The sequence below is a fragment of the Garra rufa genome, unplaced genomic scaffold (genome assembly GCF_049309525.1).
Source record: "Garra rufa unplaced genomic scaffold, GarRuf1.0 hap1_unplaced_003, whole genome shotgun sequence".
NCBI classification, from domain to species: Eukaryota; Metazoa; Chordata; class Actinopteri; order Cypriniformes; family Cyprinidae; genus Garra; species Garra rufa.
This window is the reverse complement of record NW_027394278.1, coordinates 8,243,582-8,258,751: the sequence shown is the minus strand read 5'-3', so window position 1 is coordinate 8,258,751 and position 15,170 is coordinate 8,243,582. Positions and strand designations below refer to the sequence as shown.

The 15,170-nt window shown below is 51.0% G+C and overlaps 16 non-coding genes across 16 annotated transcripts; 13 read left to right on the top strand and 3 right to left on the bottom strand.

Annotated features, from left to right (window-relative positions):
- Positions 1 to 1,102: 1,102 nt before the first annotated feature.
- On the top strand, positions 1,103 to 1,176 carry trnan-guu (transfer RNA asparagine (anticodon GUU)). Its single transcript has one exon. It is a non-coding gene; the product is annotated as a tRNA-Asn (tRNA).
- Positions 1,177 to 2,176: 1,000 nt separating this feature from the next.
- On the bottom strand, positions 2,177 to 2,258 carry trnas-gcu (transfer RNA serine (anticodon GCU)). Its single transcript has one exon. It is a non-coding gene; the product is annotated as a tRNA-Ser (tRNA).
- A 463-nt stretch (positions 2,259 to 2,721) lies between these two features.
- On the top strand, positions 2,722 to 2,862 carry LOC141311068 (U4 spliceosomal RNA). Its single transcript, XR_012348533.1, has one exon. It is a non-coding gene; the product is annotated as a U4 spliceosomal RNA (small nuclear RNA).
- An 847-nt stretch (positions 2,863 to 3,709) lies between these two features.
- trnak-cuu (transfer RNA lysine (anticodon CUU)) lies at positions 3,710 to 3,782 on the top strand. The gene has a single exon. It is a non-coding gene; the product is annotated as a tRNA-Lys (tRNA).
- A 201-nt stretch (positions 3,783 to 3,983) lies between these two features.
- Positions 3,984 to 4,057, top strand: trnan-guu (transfer RNA asparagine (anticodon GUU)). The gene has a single exon. It is a non-coding gene; the product is annotated as a tRNA-Asn (tRNA).
- Positions 4,058 to 5,057: 1,000 nt separating this feature from the next.
- trnas-gcu (transfer RNA serine (anticodon GCU)) lies at positions 5,058 to 5,139 on the bottom strand. Its single transcript has one exon. It is a non-coding gene; the product is annotated as a tRNA-Ser (tRNA).
- A 463-nt stretch (positions 5,140 to 5,602) lies between these two features.
- Positions 5,603 to 5,743, top strand: LOC141311066 (U4 spliceosomal RNA). Its single transcript, XR_012348532.1, has one exon. It is a non-coding gene; the product is annotated as a U4 spliceosomal RNA (small nuclear RNA).
- Positions 5,744 to 6,590: 847 nt separating this feature from the next.
- trnak-cuu (transfer RNA lysine (anticodon CUU)) lies at positions 6,591 to 6,663 on the top strand. Its single transcript has one exon. It is a non-coding gene; the product is annotated as a tRNA-Lys (tRNA).
- Positions 6,664 to 6,864: 201 nt separating this feature from the next.
- trnan-guu (transfer RNA asparagine (anticodon GUU)) lies at positions 6,865 to 6,938 on the top strand. The gene has a single exon. It is a non-coding gene; the product is annotated as a tRNA-Asn (tRNA).
- A 1,000-nt stretch (positions 6,939 to 7,938) lies between these two features.
- Positions 7,939 to 8,020, bottom strand: trnas-gcu (transfer RNA serine (anticodon GCU)). The gene has a single exon. It is a non-coding gene; the product is annotated as a tRNA-Ser (tRNA).
- Positions 8,021 to 8,483: 463 nt separating this feature from the next.
- LOC141311065 (U4 spliceosomal RNA) lies at positions 8,484 to 8,624 on the top strand. The gene has a single exon (XR_012348531.1). It is a non-coding gene; the product is annotated as a U4 spliceosomal RNA (small nuclear RNA).
- A 1,115-nt stretch (positions 8,625 to 9,739) lies between these two features.
- trnan-guu (transfer RNA asparagine (anticodon GUU)) lies at positions 9,740 to 9,813 on the top strand. Its single transcript has one exon. It is a non-coding gene; the product is annotated as a tRNA-Asn (tRNA).
- Positions 9,814 to 11,351: 1,538 nt separating this feature from the next.
- On the top strand, positions 11,352 to 11,492 carry LOC141311064 (U4 spliceosomal RNA). The gene has a single exon (XR_012348530.1). It is a non-coding gene; the product is annotated as a U4 spliceosomal RNA (small nuclear RNA).
- Positions 11,493 to 12,339: 847 nt separating this feature from the next.
- trnak-cuu (transfer RNA lysine (anticodon CUU)) lies at positions 12,340 to 12,412 on the top strand. The gene has a single exon. It is a non-coding gene; the product is annotated as a tRNA-Lys (tRNA).
- A 201-nt stretch (positions 12,413 to 12,613) lies between these two features.
- On the top strand, positions 12,614 to 12,687 carry trnan-guu (transfer RNA asparagine (anticodon GUU)). Its single transcript has one exon. It is a non-coding gene; the product is annotated as a tRNA-Asn (tRNA).
- A 1,538-nt stretch (positions 12,688 to 14,225) lies between these two features.
- LOC141311063 (U4 spliceosomal RNA) lies at positions 14,226 to 14,366 on the top strand. Its single transcript, XR_012348529.1, has one exon. It is a non-coding gene; the product is annotated as a U4 spliceosomal RNA (small nuclear RNA).
- Positions 14,367 to 15,170: the final 804 nt, after the last annotated feature.

Sequence of the window (15,170 nt, the reverse complement as noted above, 5' to 3'; positions counted from 1 at the left end):
TTGAGAAAAAATAGCCTGGTTTCGTTTCTCGTCGAAAAGGTGTCTGCTGATGATTGAGCGCCAGAGCCAGAAGGCTTGTTGTTTTGTAAATATGTCCTCAAGACGGGTATCATTAAACTGCAGCGCAATTACAGCTCACCGTTACCCATCGTAAACAGGTTGGGCCTGTCTGGTCCGGTGGGCTCTCAGTGGCGCTAAAGCTTCCAGTGCATGTCGAGCACAATGTATTAGCCTTCCACCGCCTTACCCGCTGGACCACCTCGTCATCTTGCGTGGTTTCTTTGTTTAACACTCCTGAACCATGTGCATGTGGATGCCTTCTTCGTCTTTTGTTTCAGCCGCCGAGGGCCTGTTTTCCACTGAGGCCCTGCGTCAAACTCCCTATGAGACACAATCGAACGTTAGTAGTAACCTCCGATTACGGCCGAATGTGGATTCTGCTCGGACGACGGGGCACCGGTACATCCTTTGTAGCTTTGGCTTGTTAGCCAAACGCTACAGCAGTTTGCCATTTCCCATGAAATCATCCTTGATTTCCTTAAGAAAGGTGCCCCAAATTGGTGGAAAATCACATCTCAACCATACGCTGTCCAAAGCATTGACCCGCCTTCACGCGGCAAAACAGAACGTGTTGTTGGCCCGCACTGCTGGGTCAAACTGCGCTTCCCAAAAACAGATTGGGTCAAAACCGACAGAAGAAAACTCTAAGCCTGCTCTAAGCCCTACCCACGGGGAGGGCTCGACAGTCTCGCACAACGCGAGAGCCTCCGTTTCGCCTGTGTAATTTGGGGGCCGATGAAAACTGGGTCCGACCCGGTGAAGAAGCCCACGACCAGCCCGGCTAGCTCAGTCGGTAGAGCATGATACTCTTAATCTCAGGGTCGTGGGTTCGAGCCCCACGTTGGGCGGCTCTGTTGACTCTCTTTCTTCCCAAAAGGGTGGCGGGCTCCAGCGTGCCCATTCGCCGCGCAGGCTGAGTGGATTTTCGGGCTCCGGAAACATCTTTCAAAACAGATGTCGCTGTTAGTGCGAGCAATTTTAATCCCTAACCCTAACCCTTGCTTTTACACCGGTGATCCGGCGGCAGCAAGCAACAGCGGCTGTCTCTGTGGCGCAATCGGTTAGCGCGTTCGGCTGTTAACCGAAAGGTTGGTGGTTCGAGCCCACCCAGGGACGTGTGAAATGCCGGAGTTTTGCACGCGCGTCAGGTGTCCACTAACGCCTATGCCATTCTTAGGGTTGCGAGGCACAGCTTTCTCAGGGCGTTTATCTTGTGCACCTTCAATAAGCTGGCTTGTTTTAAAAGAACTCAGCGGCGGGCATTTGGTGAACATTTTCACCAGCTCGAGTAGTTTGCTGTGGCATGTGGATGCCTTCTTTACTGATGATCTGTCTCTGGGGCTCATCTAGTTGACATAGTATCCGCTGACATTCGGCTGAAGGTGCTGATCCACCATCTGCTCTTGGTACGGACTGGAACCGGGGGACTGTAGTGACCATCAGATCGGAATGCAGAATGGATCTGGTGGCTTTGGTGACCTCAGAATAAGAAGAAACAGACTAATATTAATGTAGATGCAAAAGTTCCATGTTGCCACAAAGTCAATACCCAATACCCCACCGGGATGACTTGAAATACAGTCAGCATCGGCAATTTTTGCCATTCTCTCTGGAGGCTTGTTGAGAAAGATAGTCTTGCTTCGTTTTGTTTCCTTTTATTGGCGTGGCTGGTTGTTGGTCCTCGTCAAAGAGGTGTCCACCGATCATAGCGTGCCGGAGCCAGAAGACTTGTTGTTTTGTCAATATGTTCTCAAGACTTTGCGGCAGGTATCAATAAACTACAGCACAATCACAGCTCACCGCTACCCATCGTAAACAGGTTGGGCCTGTCTGTTCCGGTGGGCTCTCAGTGGTGCTAAAGCATCAAATGAAGAGGATGGGATTCGAACCCACACAAACCAAGGCGTGCCGAGCACAACGGACTAGCCTTGCATCGCCTTAACCACTCGACCACCTTTCGTTTTGCGCGGTCCTTTTGTTTAACACTCCCGATTCAGACCACCAGCTCATTAGTAGAGCGCTCAGTGAACTGAACTGAGTGTGTCAGATAGGGAAGACACACAAAAATTGCAGAGTGGGGTCCCCAGGAACGAGGATCACTGCTAAATGTACCGAACGACGAGGATGGGATTCGAACCCACGCGTGCAGAGCACAATGGATTAGCAGTCCATCGCCTTAACCACTCGGCCACCTCGTCGTACTACGTGCCGTCTTTTATTTAGCACTCCCGATTCAGATCATCAGCTCATTAGTAGAGAACTCAAAGAACTGAACTGAGTGTGTTAGATAAGGAGGACACACAAAAAGTTCAGCATGGGGTCCCCAGGACCTAGATTAAGGTCCAGTGCTAAAGGAACCGAACGACAAGGATGGGATTAGCAGTCCATCGCCTTAACCACTCGGCCTCCCCGCCCCCTTGCTGACTGAGAGAGGCCATGCTGCGGACCTTTTCAGCTGCTGCTGCTGTGCTTTCAGCAGGCTGTTTTGAGCACAGAGGGAATAGTGAATGAGCCGTCTTTTACACACCTCTAATCTGTTCCGTAGAAACACGGTGCAGCAACCCGTGCCAGGAGACTGTTTGTGCGGCAGTTTAGAGCTTGCTACCACCTTGTCGGTTCACATCCACGTAGGTGCCTGCAAAGGTCACGACCGTCGCCGGCATTCTTTCGCAGAGGCAATATTGTAGCCTATGAGGTTTATCCGAGGCGCGATCATTGCTGGTTGAAAACTTTACCCAATACCCCGCCAGGATGACTTGAAATACAGTCAGCTTTGGCAATTTTTGCTAGCCTCTCTGGAGGCTTAGAGTATTGTTGAGAAAAAATAGCCTGGTTTCGTTTCTCGTCGAAAAGGTGTCTGCTGATGATTGAGCGCCAGAGCCAGAAGGCTTGTTGTTTTGTAAATATGTCCTCAAGACGGGTATCATTAAACTGCAGCGCAATTACAGCTCACCGTTACCCATCGTAAACAGGTTGGGCCTGTCTGGTCCGGTGGGCTCTCAGTGGCGCTAAAGCTTCCAGTGCATGTCGAGCACAATGTATTAGCCTTCCACCGCCTTACCCGCTGGACCACCTCGTCATCTTGCGTGGTTTCTTTGTTTAACACTCCTGAACCATGTGCATGTGGATGCCTTCTTCGTCTTTTGTTTCAGCCGCCGAGGGCCTGTTTTCCACTGAGGCCCTGCGTCAAACTCCCTATGAGACACAATCGAACGTTAGTAGTAACCTCCGATTACGGCCGAATGTGGATTCTGCTCGGACGACGGGGCACCGGTACATCCTTTGTAGCTTTGGCTTGTTAGCCAAACGCTACAGCAGTTTGCCATTTCCCATGAAATCATCCTTGATTTCCTTAAGAAAGGTGCCCCAAATTGGTGGAAAATCACATCTCAACCATACGCTGTCCAAAGCATTGACCCGCCTTCACGCGGCAAAACAGAACGTGTTGTTGGCCCGCACTGCTGGGTCAAACTGCGCTTCCCAAAAACAGATTGGGTCAAAACCGACAGAAGAAATCTCTAAGCCTGCTCTAAGCCCTACCCACGGGGAGGGCTCGACAGTCTCGCACAACGCGAGAGCCTCCGTTTCGCCTGTGTAATTTGGGGGCCGATGAAAACTGGGTCCGACCCGGTGAAGAAGCCCACGACCAGCCCGGCTAGCTCAGTCGGTAGAGCATGAGACTCTTAATCTCAGGGTCGTGGGTTCGAGCCCCACGTTGGGCGGCTCTGTTGACTCTCTTTCTTCCCAAAAGGGTGGCGGGCTCCAGCGTGCCCATTCGCCGCGCAGGCTGAGTGGATTTTGCGAGCTCCGGAAACATCTTTCAAAACAGATGTCGCTGTTAGTGCGAGCAATTTTAATCCCTATCACTAACCCTAACCCTTGCTTTTACACCGGTGATCCGGCGGCAGCAAGCAACAGCGGCTGTCTCTGTGGCGCAATCGGTTAGCGCGTTCGGCTGTTAACCGAAAGGTTGGTGGTTCGAGCCCACCCAGGGACGTGTGAAATGCCGGAGTTTTGCACGCGCGTCAGGTGTCCACTAACGCCTATGCCATTCTTAGGGTTGCGAGGCACAGCTTTCTCAGGGCGTTTATCTTGTGCACCTTCAATAAGCTGGCTTGTTTTAAAAGAACTCAGCGGCGGGCATTTGGTGAACATTTTCACCAGCTCGAGTAGTTTGCTGTGGCATGTGGATGCCTTCTTTACTGATGATCTGTCTCTGGGGCTCATCTAGTTGACATAGTATCCGCTGACATTCGGCTGAAGGTGCTGATCCACCATCTGCTCTTGGTACGGACTGGAACCGGGGGACTGTAGTGACCATCAGATCGGAATGCAGAATGGATCTGGTGGCTTTGGTGACCTCAGAATAAGAAGAAACAGACTAATATTAATGTAGATGCAAAAGTTCCATGTTGCCACAAAGTCAATACCCAATACCCCACCGGGATGACTTGAAATACAGTCAGCATCGGCAATTTTTGCCATTCTCTCTGGAGGCTTGTTGAGAAAGATAGTCTTGCTTCGTTTTGTTTCCTTTTATTGGCGTGGCTGGTTGTTGGTCCTCGTCAAAGAGGTGTCCACCGATCATAGCGTGCCGGAGCCAGAAGACTTGTTGTTTTGTCAATATGTTCTCAAGACTTTGCGGCAGGTATCAATAAACTACAGCACAATCACAGCTCACCGCTACCCATCGTAAACAGGTTGGGCCTGTCTGTTCCGGTGGGCTCTCAGTGGTGCTAAAGCATCAAATGAAGAGGATGGGATTCGAACCCACACAAACCAAGGCGTGCCGAGCACAACGGACTAGCCTTGCATCGCCTTAACCACTCGACCACCTTTCGTTTTGCGCGGTCCTTTTGTTTAACACTCCCGATTCAGACCACCAGCTCATTAGTAGAGCGCTCAGTGAACTGAACTGAGTGTGTCAGATAGGGAAGACACACAAAAATTGCAGAGTGGGGTCCCCAGGAACGAGGATCACTGCTAAATGTACCGAACGACGAGGATGGGATTCGAACCCACGCGTGCAGAGCACAATGGATTAGCAGTCCATCGCCTTAACCACTCGGCCACCTCGTCGTACTACGTGCCGTCTTTTATTTAGCACTCCCGATTCAGATCATCAGCTCATTAGTAGAGAACTCAAAGAACTGAACTGAGTGTGTTAGATAAGGAGGACACACAAAAAGTTCAGCATGGGGTCCCCAGGACCTAGATTAAGGTCCAGTGCTAAAGGAACCGAACGACAAGGATGGGATTAGCAGTCCATCGCCTTAACCACTCGGCCTCCCCGCCCCCTTGCTGACTGAGAGAGGCCATGCTGCGGACCTTTTCAGCTGCTGCTGCTGTGCTTTCAGCAGGCTGTTTTGAGCACAGAGGGAATAGTGAATGAGCCGTCTTTTACACACCTCTAATCTGTTCCGTAGAAACACGGTGCAGCAACCCGTGCCAGGAGACTGTTTGTGCGGCAGTTTAAAGCTTGCTACCACCTTGTCGGTTCACATCCACGTAGGTGCCTGCAAAGGTCACGACCGTCGCCGGCATTCTTTCGCAGAGGCAATATTGTAGCCTATGAGGTTTATCCGAGGCGCGATCATTGCTGGTTGAAAACTTTACCCAATACCCCGCCAGGATGACTTGAAATACAGTCAGCTTTGGCAATTTTTGCTAGCCTCTCTGGAGGCTTAGAGTATTGTTGAGAAAAAATAGCCTGGTTTCGTTTCTCGTCGAAAAGGTGTCTGCTGATGATTGAGCGCCAGAGCCAGAAGGCTTGTTGTTTTGTAAATATGTCCTCAAGACGGGTATCATTAAACTGCAGCGCAATTACAGCTCACCGTTACCCATCGTAAACAGGTTGGGCCTGTCTGGTCCGGTGGGCTCTCAGTGGCGCTAAAGCTTCCAGTGCATGTCGAGCACAATGTATTAGCCTTCCACCGCCTTACCCGCTGGACCACCTCGTCATCTTGCGTGGTTTCTTTGTTTAACACTCCTGAACCATGTGCATGTGGATGCCTTCTTCGTCTTTTGTTTCAGCCGCCGAGGGCCTGTTTTCCACTGAGGCCCTGCGTCAAACTCCCTATGAGACACAATCGAACGTTAGTAGTAACCTCCGATTACGGCCGAATGTGGATTCTGCTCGGACGACGGGGCACCGGTACATCCTTTGTAGCTTTGGCTTGTTAGCCAAACGCTACAGCAGTTTGCCATTTCCCATGAAATCATCCTTGATTTCCTTAAGAAAGGTGCCCCAAATTGGTGGAAAATCACATCTCAACCATACGCTGTCCAAAGCATTGACCCGCCTTCACGCGGCAAAACAGAACGTGTTGTTGGCCCGCACTGCTGGGTCAAACTGCGCTTCCCAAAAACAGATTGGGTCAAAACCGACAGAAGAAATCTCTAAGCCTGCTCTAAGCCCTACCCACGGGGAGGGCTCGACAGTCTCGCACAACGCGAGAGCCTCCGTTTCGCCTGTGTAATTTGGGGGCCGATGAAAACTGGGTCCGACCCGGTGAAGAAGCCCACGATCAGCCCGGCTAGCTCAGTCGGTAGAGCATGAGACTCTTAATCTCAGGGTCGTGGGTTCGAGCCCCACGTTGGGCGGCTCTGTTGACTCTCTTTCTTCCCAAAAGGGTGGCGGGCTCCAGCGTGCCCATTCGCCGCGCAGGCTGAGTGGATTTTGCGAGCTCCGGAAACATCTTTCAAAACAGATGTCGCTGTTAGTGCGAGCAATTTTAATCCCTATCACTAACCCTAACCCTTGCTTTTACACCGGTGATCCGGCGGCAGCAAGCAACAGCGGCTGTCTCTGTGGCGCAATCGGTTAGCGCGTTCGGCTGTTAACCGAAAGGTTGGTGGTTCGAGCCCACCCAGGGACGTGTGAAATGCCGGAGTTTTGCACGCGCGTCAGGTGTCCACTAACGCCTATGCCATTCTTAGGGTTGCGAGGCACAGCTTTCTCAGGGCGTTTATCTTGTGCACCTTCAATAAGCTGGCTTGTTTTAAAAGAACTCAGCGGCGGGCATTTGGTGAACATTTTCACCAGCTCGAGTAGTTTGCTGTGGCATGTGGATGCCTTCTTTACTGATGATCTGTCTCTGGGGCTCATCTAGTTGACATAGTATCCGCTGACATTCGGCTGAAGGTGCTGATCCACCATCTGCTCTTGGTACGGACTGGAACCGGGGGACTGTAGTGACCATCAGATCGGAATGCAGAATGGATCTGGTGGCTTTGGTGACCTCAGAATAAGAAGAAACAGACTAATATTAATGTAGATGCAAAAGTTCCATGTTGCCACAAAGTCAATACCCAATACCCCACCGGGATGACTTGAAATACAGTCAGCATCGGCAATTTTTGCCATTCTCTCTGGAGGCTTGTTGAGAAAGATAGTCTTGCTTCGTTTTGTTTCCTTTTATTGGCGTGGCTGGTTGTTGGTCCTCGTCAAAGAGGTGTCCACCGATCATAGCGTGCCGGAGCCAGAAGACTTGTTGTTTTGTCAATATGTTCTCAAGACTTTGCGGCAGGTATCAATAAACTACAGCACAATCACAGCTCACCGCTACCCATCGTAAACAGGTTGGGCCTGTCTGTTCCGGTGGGCTCTCAGTGGTGCTAAAGCATCAAATGAAGAGGATGGGATTCGAACCCACACAAACCAAGGCGTGCCGAGCACAACGGACTAGCCTTGCATCGCCTTAACCACTCGACCACCTTTCGTTTTGCGCGGTCCTTTTGTTTAACACTCCCGATTCAGACCACCAGCTCATTAGTAGAGCGCTCAGTGAACTGAACTGAGTGTGTCAGATAGGGAAGACACACAAAAATTGCAGAGTGGGGTCCCCAGGAACGAGGATCACTGCTAAATGTACCGAACGACGAGGATGGGATTCGAACCCACGCGTGCAGAGCACAATGGATTAGCAGTCCATCGCCTTAACCACTCGGCCACCTCGTCGTACTACGTGCCGTCTTTTATTTAGCACTCCCGATTCAGATCATCAGCTCATTAGTAGAGAACTCAAAGAACTGAACTGAGTGTGTTAGATAAGGAGGACACACAAAAAGTTCAGCATGGGGTCCCCAGGACCTAGATTAAGGTCCAGTGCTAAAGGAACCGAACGACAAGGATGGGATTAGCAGTCCATCGCCTTAACCACTCGGCCTCCCCGCCCCCTTGCTGACTGAGAGAGGCCATGCTGCGGACCTTTTCAGCTGCTGCTGCTGTGCTTTCAGCAGGCTGTTTTGAGCACAGAGGGAATAGTGAATGAGCCGTCTTTTACACACCTCTAATCTGTTCCGTAGAAACACGGTGCAGCAACCCGTGCCAGGAGACTGTTTGTGCGGCAGTTTAAAGCTTGCTACCACCTTGTCGGTTCACATCCACGTAGGTGCCTGCAAAGGTCACGACCGTCGCCGGCATTCTTTCGCAGAGGCAATATTGTAGCCTATGAGGTTTATCCGAGGCGCGATCATTGCTGGTTGAAAACTTTACCCAATACCCCGCCAGGATGACTTGAAATACAGTCAGCTTTGGCAATTTTTGCTAGCCTCTCTGGAGGCTTAGAGTATTGTTGAGAAAAAATAGCCTGGTTTCGTTTCTCGTCGAAAAGGTGTCTGCTGATGATTGAGCGCCAGAGCCAGAAGGCTTGTTGTTTTGTAAATATGTCCTCAAGACGGGTATCATTAAACTGCAGCGCAATTACAGCTCACCGTTACCCATCGTAAACAGGTTGGGCCTGTCTGGTCCGGTGGGCTCTCAGTGGCGCTAAAGCTTCCAGTGCATGTCGAGCACAATGTATTAGCCTTCCACCGCCTTACCCGCTGGACCACCTCGTCATCTTGCGTGGTTTCTTTGTTTAACACTCCTGAACCATGTGCATGTGGATGCCTTCTTCGTCTTTTGTTTCAGCCGCCGAGGGCCTGTTTTCCACTGAGGCCCTGCGTCAAACTCCCTATGAGACACAATCGAACGTTAGTAGTAACCTCCGATTACGGCCGAATGTGGATTCTGCTCGGACGACGGGGCACCGGTACATCCTTTGTAGCTTTGGCTTGTTAGCCAAACGCTACAGCAGTTTGCCTTTTCCCATGAAATCATCCTTGATTTCCTTAAGAAAGGTGCCCCAAATTGGTGGAAAATCACATCTCAACCATACGCTGTCCAAAGCATTGACCCGCCTTCACGCGGCAAAACAGAACGTGTTGTTGGCCCGCACTGCTGGGTCAAACTGCGCTTCCCAAAAACAGATTGGGTCAAAACCGACAGAAGAAAACTCTAAGCCTGCTCTAAGCCCTACCCACGGGGAGGGCTCGACAGTCTCGCACAACGCGAGAGCCTCCGTTTCGCCTGTGTAATTTGGGGGCCGATGAAAACTGGGTCCGACCCGGTGAAGAAGCCCACGACCAGCCCGGCTAGCTCAGTCGGTAGAGCATGATACTCTTAATCTCAGGGTCGTGGGTTCGAGCCCCACGTTGGGCGGCTCTGTTGACTCTCTTTCTTCCCAAAAGGGTGGCGGGCTCCAGCGTGCCCATTCGCCGCGCAGGCTGAGTGGATTTTGCGAGCTCCGGAAACATCTTTCAAAACAGATGTCGCTGTTAGTGCGAGCAATTTTAATCCCTAACCCTAACCCTTGCTTTTACACCGGTGATCCGGCGGCAGCAAGCAACAGCGGCTGTCTCTGTGGCGCAATCGGTTAGCGCGTTCGGCTGTTAACCGAAAGGTTGGTGGTTCGAGCCCACCCAGGGACGTGTGAAATGCCGGAGTTTTGCACGCGCGTCAGGTGTCCACTAACGCCTATGCCATTCTTAGGGTTGCGAGGCACAGCTTTCTCAGGGCGTTTATCTTGTGCACCTTCAATAAGCTGGCTTGTTTTAAAAGAACTCAGCGGCGGGCATTTGGTGAACATTTTCACCAGCTCGAGTAGTTTGCTGTGGCATGTGGATGCCTTCTTAACTGATGATCTGTCTCTGGGGCTCATCTAGTTGACATAGTATCCGCTGACATTCGGCTGAAGGTGCTGATCCACCATCTGCTCTTGGTACGGACTGGAACCGGGGGACTGTAGTGACCATCAGATCGGAATGCAGAATGGATCTGGTGGCTACGGTGACCTCAGAATAAGAAGAAACAGACTAATATTAATGTAGATGCAAAAGTTCCATGTTGCCACAAAGTCAATACCCAATACCCCACCGGGATGACTTGAAATACAGTCAGCATCGGCAATTTTTGCCAGTCTCTCTGGAGGCTTGTTGAGAAAGATAGTCTTGCTTCGTTTTGTTTCCTTTTATTGGCGTGGCTGGTTGTTGGTCCTCGTCAAAGAGGTGTCCACCGATCATAGCGTGCCGGAGCCAGAAGACTTGTTGTTTTGTCAATATGTTCTCAAGACTTTGCGGCAGGTATCAATAAACTACAGCACAATCACAGCTCGCCGCTACCCATCGTAAACAGGTTGGGCCTGTCTGTTCCGGTGGGCTCTCAGTGGTGCTAAAGCATCAAATGAAGACGATGGGATTCGAACCCACACAAACCAAGGCGTGCCGAGCACAACGGACTAGCCTTGCATCGCCTTAACCACTCGACCACCTTTCGTTTTGCGCGGTCCTTTTGTTTAACACTCCCGATTCAGACCACCAGCTCATTAGTAGAGCTCTCAGTGAACTGAACTGAGTGTGTCAGATAGGGAAGACACACAAAAATTGCAGAGTGGGGTCCCCAGGACCGCTGCTAAATGTACCGAACGACGAGGATGGGATTCGAACCTACGCGTGCAGAGCACAATGGATTAGCAGTCCATCGCCTTAACCACTCGGCCACCTCGTCGTATTACGTGCCGTCTTTTATTTAGCACTCCCGATTCAGATCATCAGCTCATTAGTAGAGAACTCAAAGAACTGAACTGAGTGTGTTAGATAAGGAGGACACACAAAAAGTTAAGCATGGGGTCCCCAGGACCTAGATTAAGGTCCAGTGCTAAAGGAACCGAACGACAAGGATGGGATTAGCAGTCCATCGCCTTAACCACTCGGCCTCCCCGCCCCCTTGCTGACTGAGAGAGGCCATGCTGCGGACCTTTTCAGCTGCTGCTGCTGTGCTTTCAGCAGGCTGTTTTGAGCACAGAGGGAATAGTGAATGAGCCGTCTTTTACACACCTCTAATCTGTTCCGTAGAAACACGATGCAGCAACCCGTGCCAGGAGAATGTTTGTGCGGCAGTTTAAAGCTTGCTACCACCTTGTCGGTTCACATCCACGTAGGTGCCTGCAAAGGTCACGACCGTCACCGGCATTCTTTCGCAGAGGCAATATTGTAGCCTATGAGGTTTATCCGAGGCGCGATCATTGCTGGTTGAAAACTTTACCCAATACCCCGCCAGGATGACTTGAAATACAGTCAGCTTTGGCAATTTTTGCTAGCCTCTCTGGAGGCTTAGAGTATTGTTGAGAAAAAATAGCCTGGCTTTGTTTCTCGTCGAAAAGGTGTCTGCTTATGATTGAGCGCCAGAGCCAGAAGGCTTGTTGTTTTCTAAATATGTCCTCAAGACGGGTATCATTAAACTGCAGCGCAATTACAGCTCACCGTTACCCATCGTAAACAGGTTGGGCCTGTCTGGTCCGGTGGGCTCTCAGTGGCGCTAAAGTTTCCAGTGCATGTCGAGCACAATGTATTAGCCTTCCACCGCCTTACCCGCTGGACCACCTCGTCATCTTGCGTGGTTTCTTTGTTTAACACTCCTGAACCATGTGCATGTGGATGCCTTCTTCGTCTTTTGTTTCAGCCGCCGAGGGCCTGTTTTCCACTGAGGCCCTGCGTCAAACTCCCTATGAGACACAATCGAACGTTAGTAGTAACCTCCGATTACGGCCGAATGTGGATTCTGCTCGGACGACGGGGCACCGGTACATCCTTTGTAGCTTTGGCTTGTTAGCCAAACGCTACAGCAGTTTGCCATTTCCCATGAAATCATCCTTGATTTCCTTAAGAAAGGTGCCCCAAATTGGTGGAAAATCACATCTCAACCATACGCTGTCCAAAGCATTGACCCGCCTTCACGCGGCAAAACAGAACGTGTTGTTGGCCCGCACTTCTGGGTCAAACTGCGCTTCCCAAAAACAGATTGGGTCAAAACCGACAGAAGAAAACTCTAAGCCTGCTCTAAGCCCTACCCACGGGGAGGGCTCGACAGTCTCGCACAACGCGAGAGCCTCCGTTTCGCCTGTGTAATTTGGGGGCCGATGAAAACTGGGTCCGACCCGGTGAAGAAGCCCACGATCAGCCCGGCTAGCTCAGTCGGTAGAGCATGAGACTCTTAATCTCAGGGTCGTGGGTTCGAGCCCCACGTTGGGCGGCTCTGTTGACTCTCTTTCTTCCCAAAAGGGTGGCGGGCTCCAGCGTGCCCATTCGCCGCGCAGGCTGAGTGGATTTTGCGAGCTCCGGAAACATCTTTCAAAACAGATGTCGCTGTTAGTGCGAGCAATTTTAATCCCTATCACTAACCCTAACCCTTGCTTTTACACCGGTGATCCGGCGGCAGCAAGCAACAGCGGCTGTCTCTGTGGCGCAATCGGTTAGCGCGTTCGGCTGTTAACCGAAAGGTTGGTGGTTCGAGCCCACCCAGGGACGTGTGAAATGCCGGAGTTTTGCACGCGCGTCAGGTGTCCACTAACGCCTATGCCATTCTTAGGGTTGCGAGGCACAGCTTTCTCAGGGCGTTTATCTTGTGCACCTTCAATAAGCTGGCTTGTTTTAAAAGAACTCAGCGGCGGGCATTTGGTGAACATTTTCACCAGCTCGAGTAGTTTGCTGTGGCATGTGGATGCCTTCTTAACTGATGATCTGTCTCTGGGGCTCATCTAGTTGACATAGTATCCGCTGACATTCGGCTGAAGGTGCTGATCCACCATCTGCTCTTGGTACGGACTGGAACCGGGGGACTGTAGTGACCATCAGATCGGAATGCAGAATGGATCTGGTGGCTACGGTGACCTCAGAATAAGAAGAAACAGACTAATATTAATGTAGATGCAAAAGTTCCATGTTGCCACAAAGTCAATACCCAATACCCCACCGGGATGACTTGAAATACAGTCAGCATCGGCAATTTTTGCCAGTCTCTCTGGAGGCTTGTTGAGAAAGATAGTCTTGCTTCGTTTTGTTTCCTTTTATTGGCGTGGCTGGTTGTTGGTCCTCGTCAAAGAGGTGTCCACCGATCATAGCGTGCCGGAGCCAGAAGACTTGTTGTTTTGTCAATATGTTCTCAAGACTTTGCGGCAGGTATCAATAAACTACAGCACAATCACAGCTCGCCGCTACCCATCGTAAACAGGTTGGGCCTGTCTGTTCCGGTGGGCTCTCAGTGGTGCTAAAGCATCAAATGAAGACGATGGGATTCGAACCCACACAAACCAAGGCGTGCCGAGCACAACGGACTAGCCTTGCATCGCCTTAACCACTCGACCACCTTTCGTTTTGCGCGGTCCTTTTGTTTAACACTCCCGATTCAGACCACCAGCTCATTAGTAGAGCTCTCAGTGAACTGAACTGAGTGTGTCAGATAGGGAAGACACACAAAAATTGCAGAGTGGGGTCCCCAGGACCGCTGCTAAATGTACCGAACGACGAGGATGGGATTCGAACCTACGCGTGCAGAGCACAATGGATTAGCAGTCCATCGCCTTAACCACTCGGCCACCTCGTCGTATTACGTGCCGTCTTTTATTTAGCACTCCCGATTCAGATCATCAGCTCATTAGTAGAGAACTCAAAGAACTGAACTGAGTGTGTTAGATAAGGAGGACACACAAAAAGTTAAGCATGGGGTCCCCAGGACCTAGATTAAGGTCCAGTGCTAAAGGAACCGAACGACAAGGATGGGATTAGCAGTCCATCGCCTTAACCACTCGGCCTCCCCGCCCCCTTGCTGACTGAGAGAGGCCATGCTGCGGACCTTTTCAGCTGCTGCTGCTGTGCTTTCAGCAGGCTGTTTTGAGCACAGAGGGAATAGTGAATGAGCCGTCTTTTACACACCTCTAATCTGTTCCGTAGAAACACGATGCAGCAACCCGTGCCAGGAGAATGTTTGTGCGGCAGTTTAAAGCTTGCTACCACCTTGTCGGTTCACATCCACGTAGGTGCCTGCAAAGGTCACGACCGTCGCCGGCATTCTTTCGCAGAGGCAATATTGTAGCCTATGAGGTTTATCCGAGGCGCGATCATTGCTGGTTGAAAACTTTACCCAATACCCCGCCAGGATGACTTGAAATACAGTCAGCTTTGGCAATTTTTGCTAGCCTCTCTGGAGGCTTAGAGTATTGTTGAGAAAAAATAGCCTGGCTTTGTTTCTCGTCGAAAAGGTGTCTGCTTATGATTGAGCGCCAGAGCCAGAAGGCTTGTTGTTTTCTAAATATGTCCTCAAGACGGGTATCATTAAACTGCAGCGCAATTACAGCTCACCGTTACCCATCGTAAACAGGTTGGGCCTGTCTGGTCCGGTGGGCTCTCAGTGGCGCTAAAGTTTCCAGTGCATGTCGAGCACAATGTATTAGCCTTCCACCGCCTTACCCGCTGGACCACCTCGTCATCTTGCGTGGTTTCTTTGTTTAACACTCCTGAACCATGTGCATGTGGATGCCTTCTTCGTCTTTTGTTTCAGCCGCCGAGGGCCTGTTTTCCACTGAGGCCCTGCGTCAAACTCCCTATGAGACACAATCGAACGTTAGTAGTAACCTCCGATTACGGCCGAATGTGGATTCTGCTCGGACGACGGGGCACCGGTACATCCTTTGTAGCTTTGGCTTGTTAGCCAAACGCTACAGCAGTTTGCCATTTCCCATGAAATCATCCTTGATTTCCTTAAGAAAGGTGCCCCAAATTGGTGGAAAATCACATCTCAACCATACGCTGTCCAAAGCATTGACCCGCCTTCACGCGGCAAAACAGAACGTGTTGTTGGCCCGCACTTCTGGGTCAAACTGCGCTTCCCAAAAACAGATTGGGTCAAAACCGACAGAAGAAAACTCTAAGCCTGCTCTAAGCCCTACCCACGGGGAGGGCTCGACAGTCTCGCACAACGCGAGAGCCTCCGTTTCGCCTGTGTAATTTGGGGG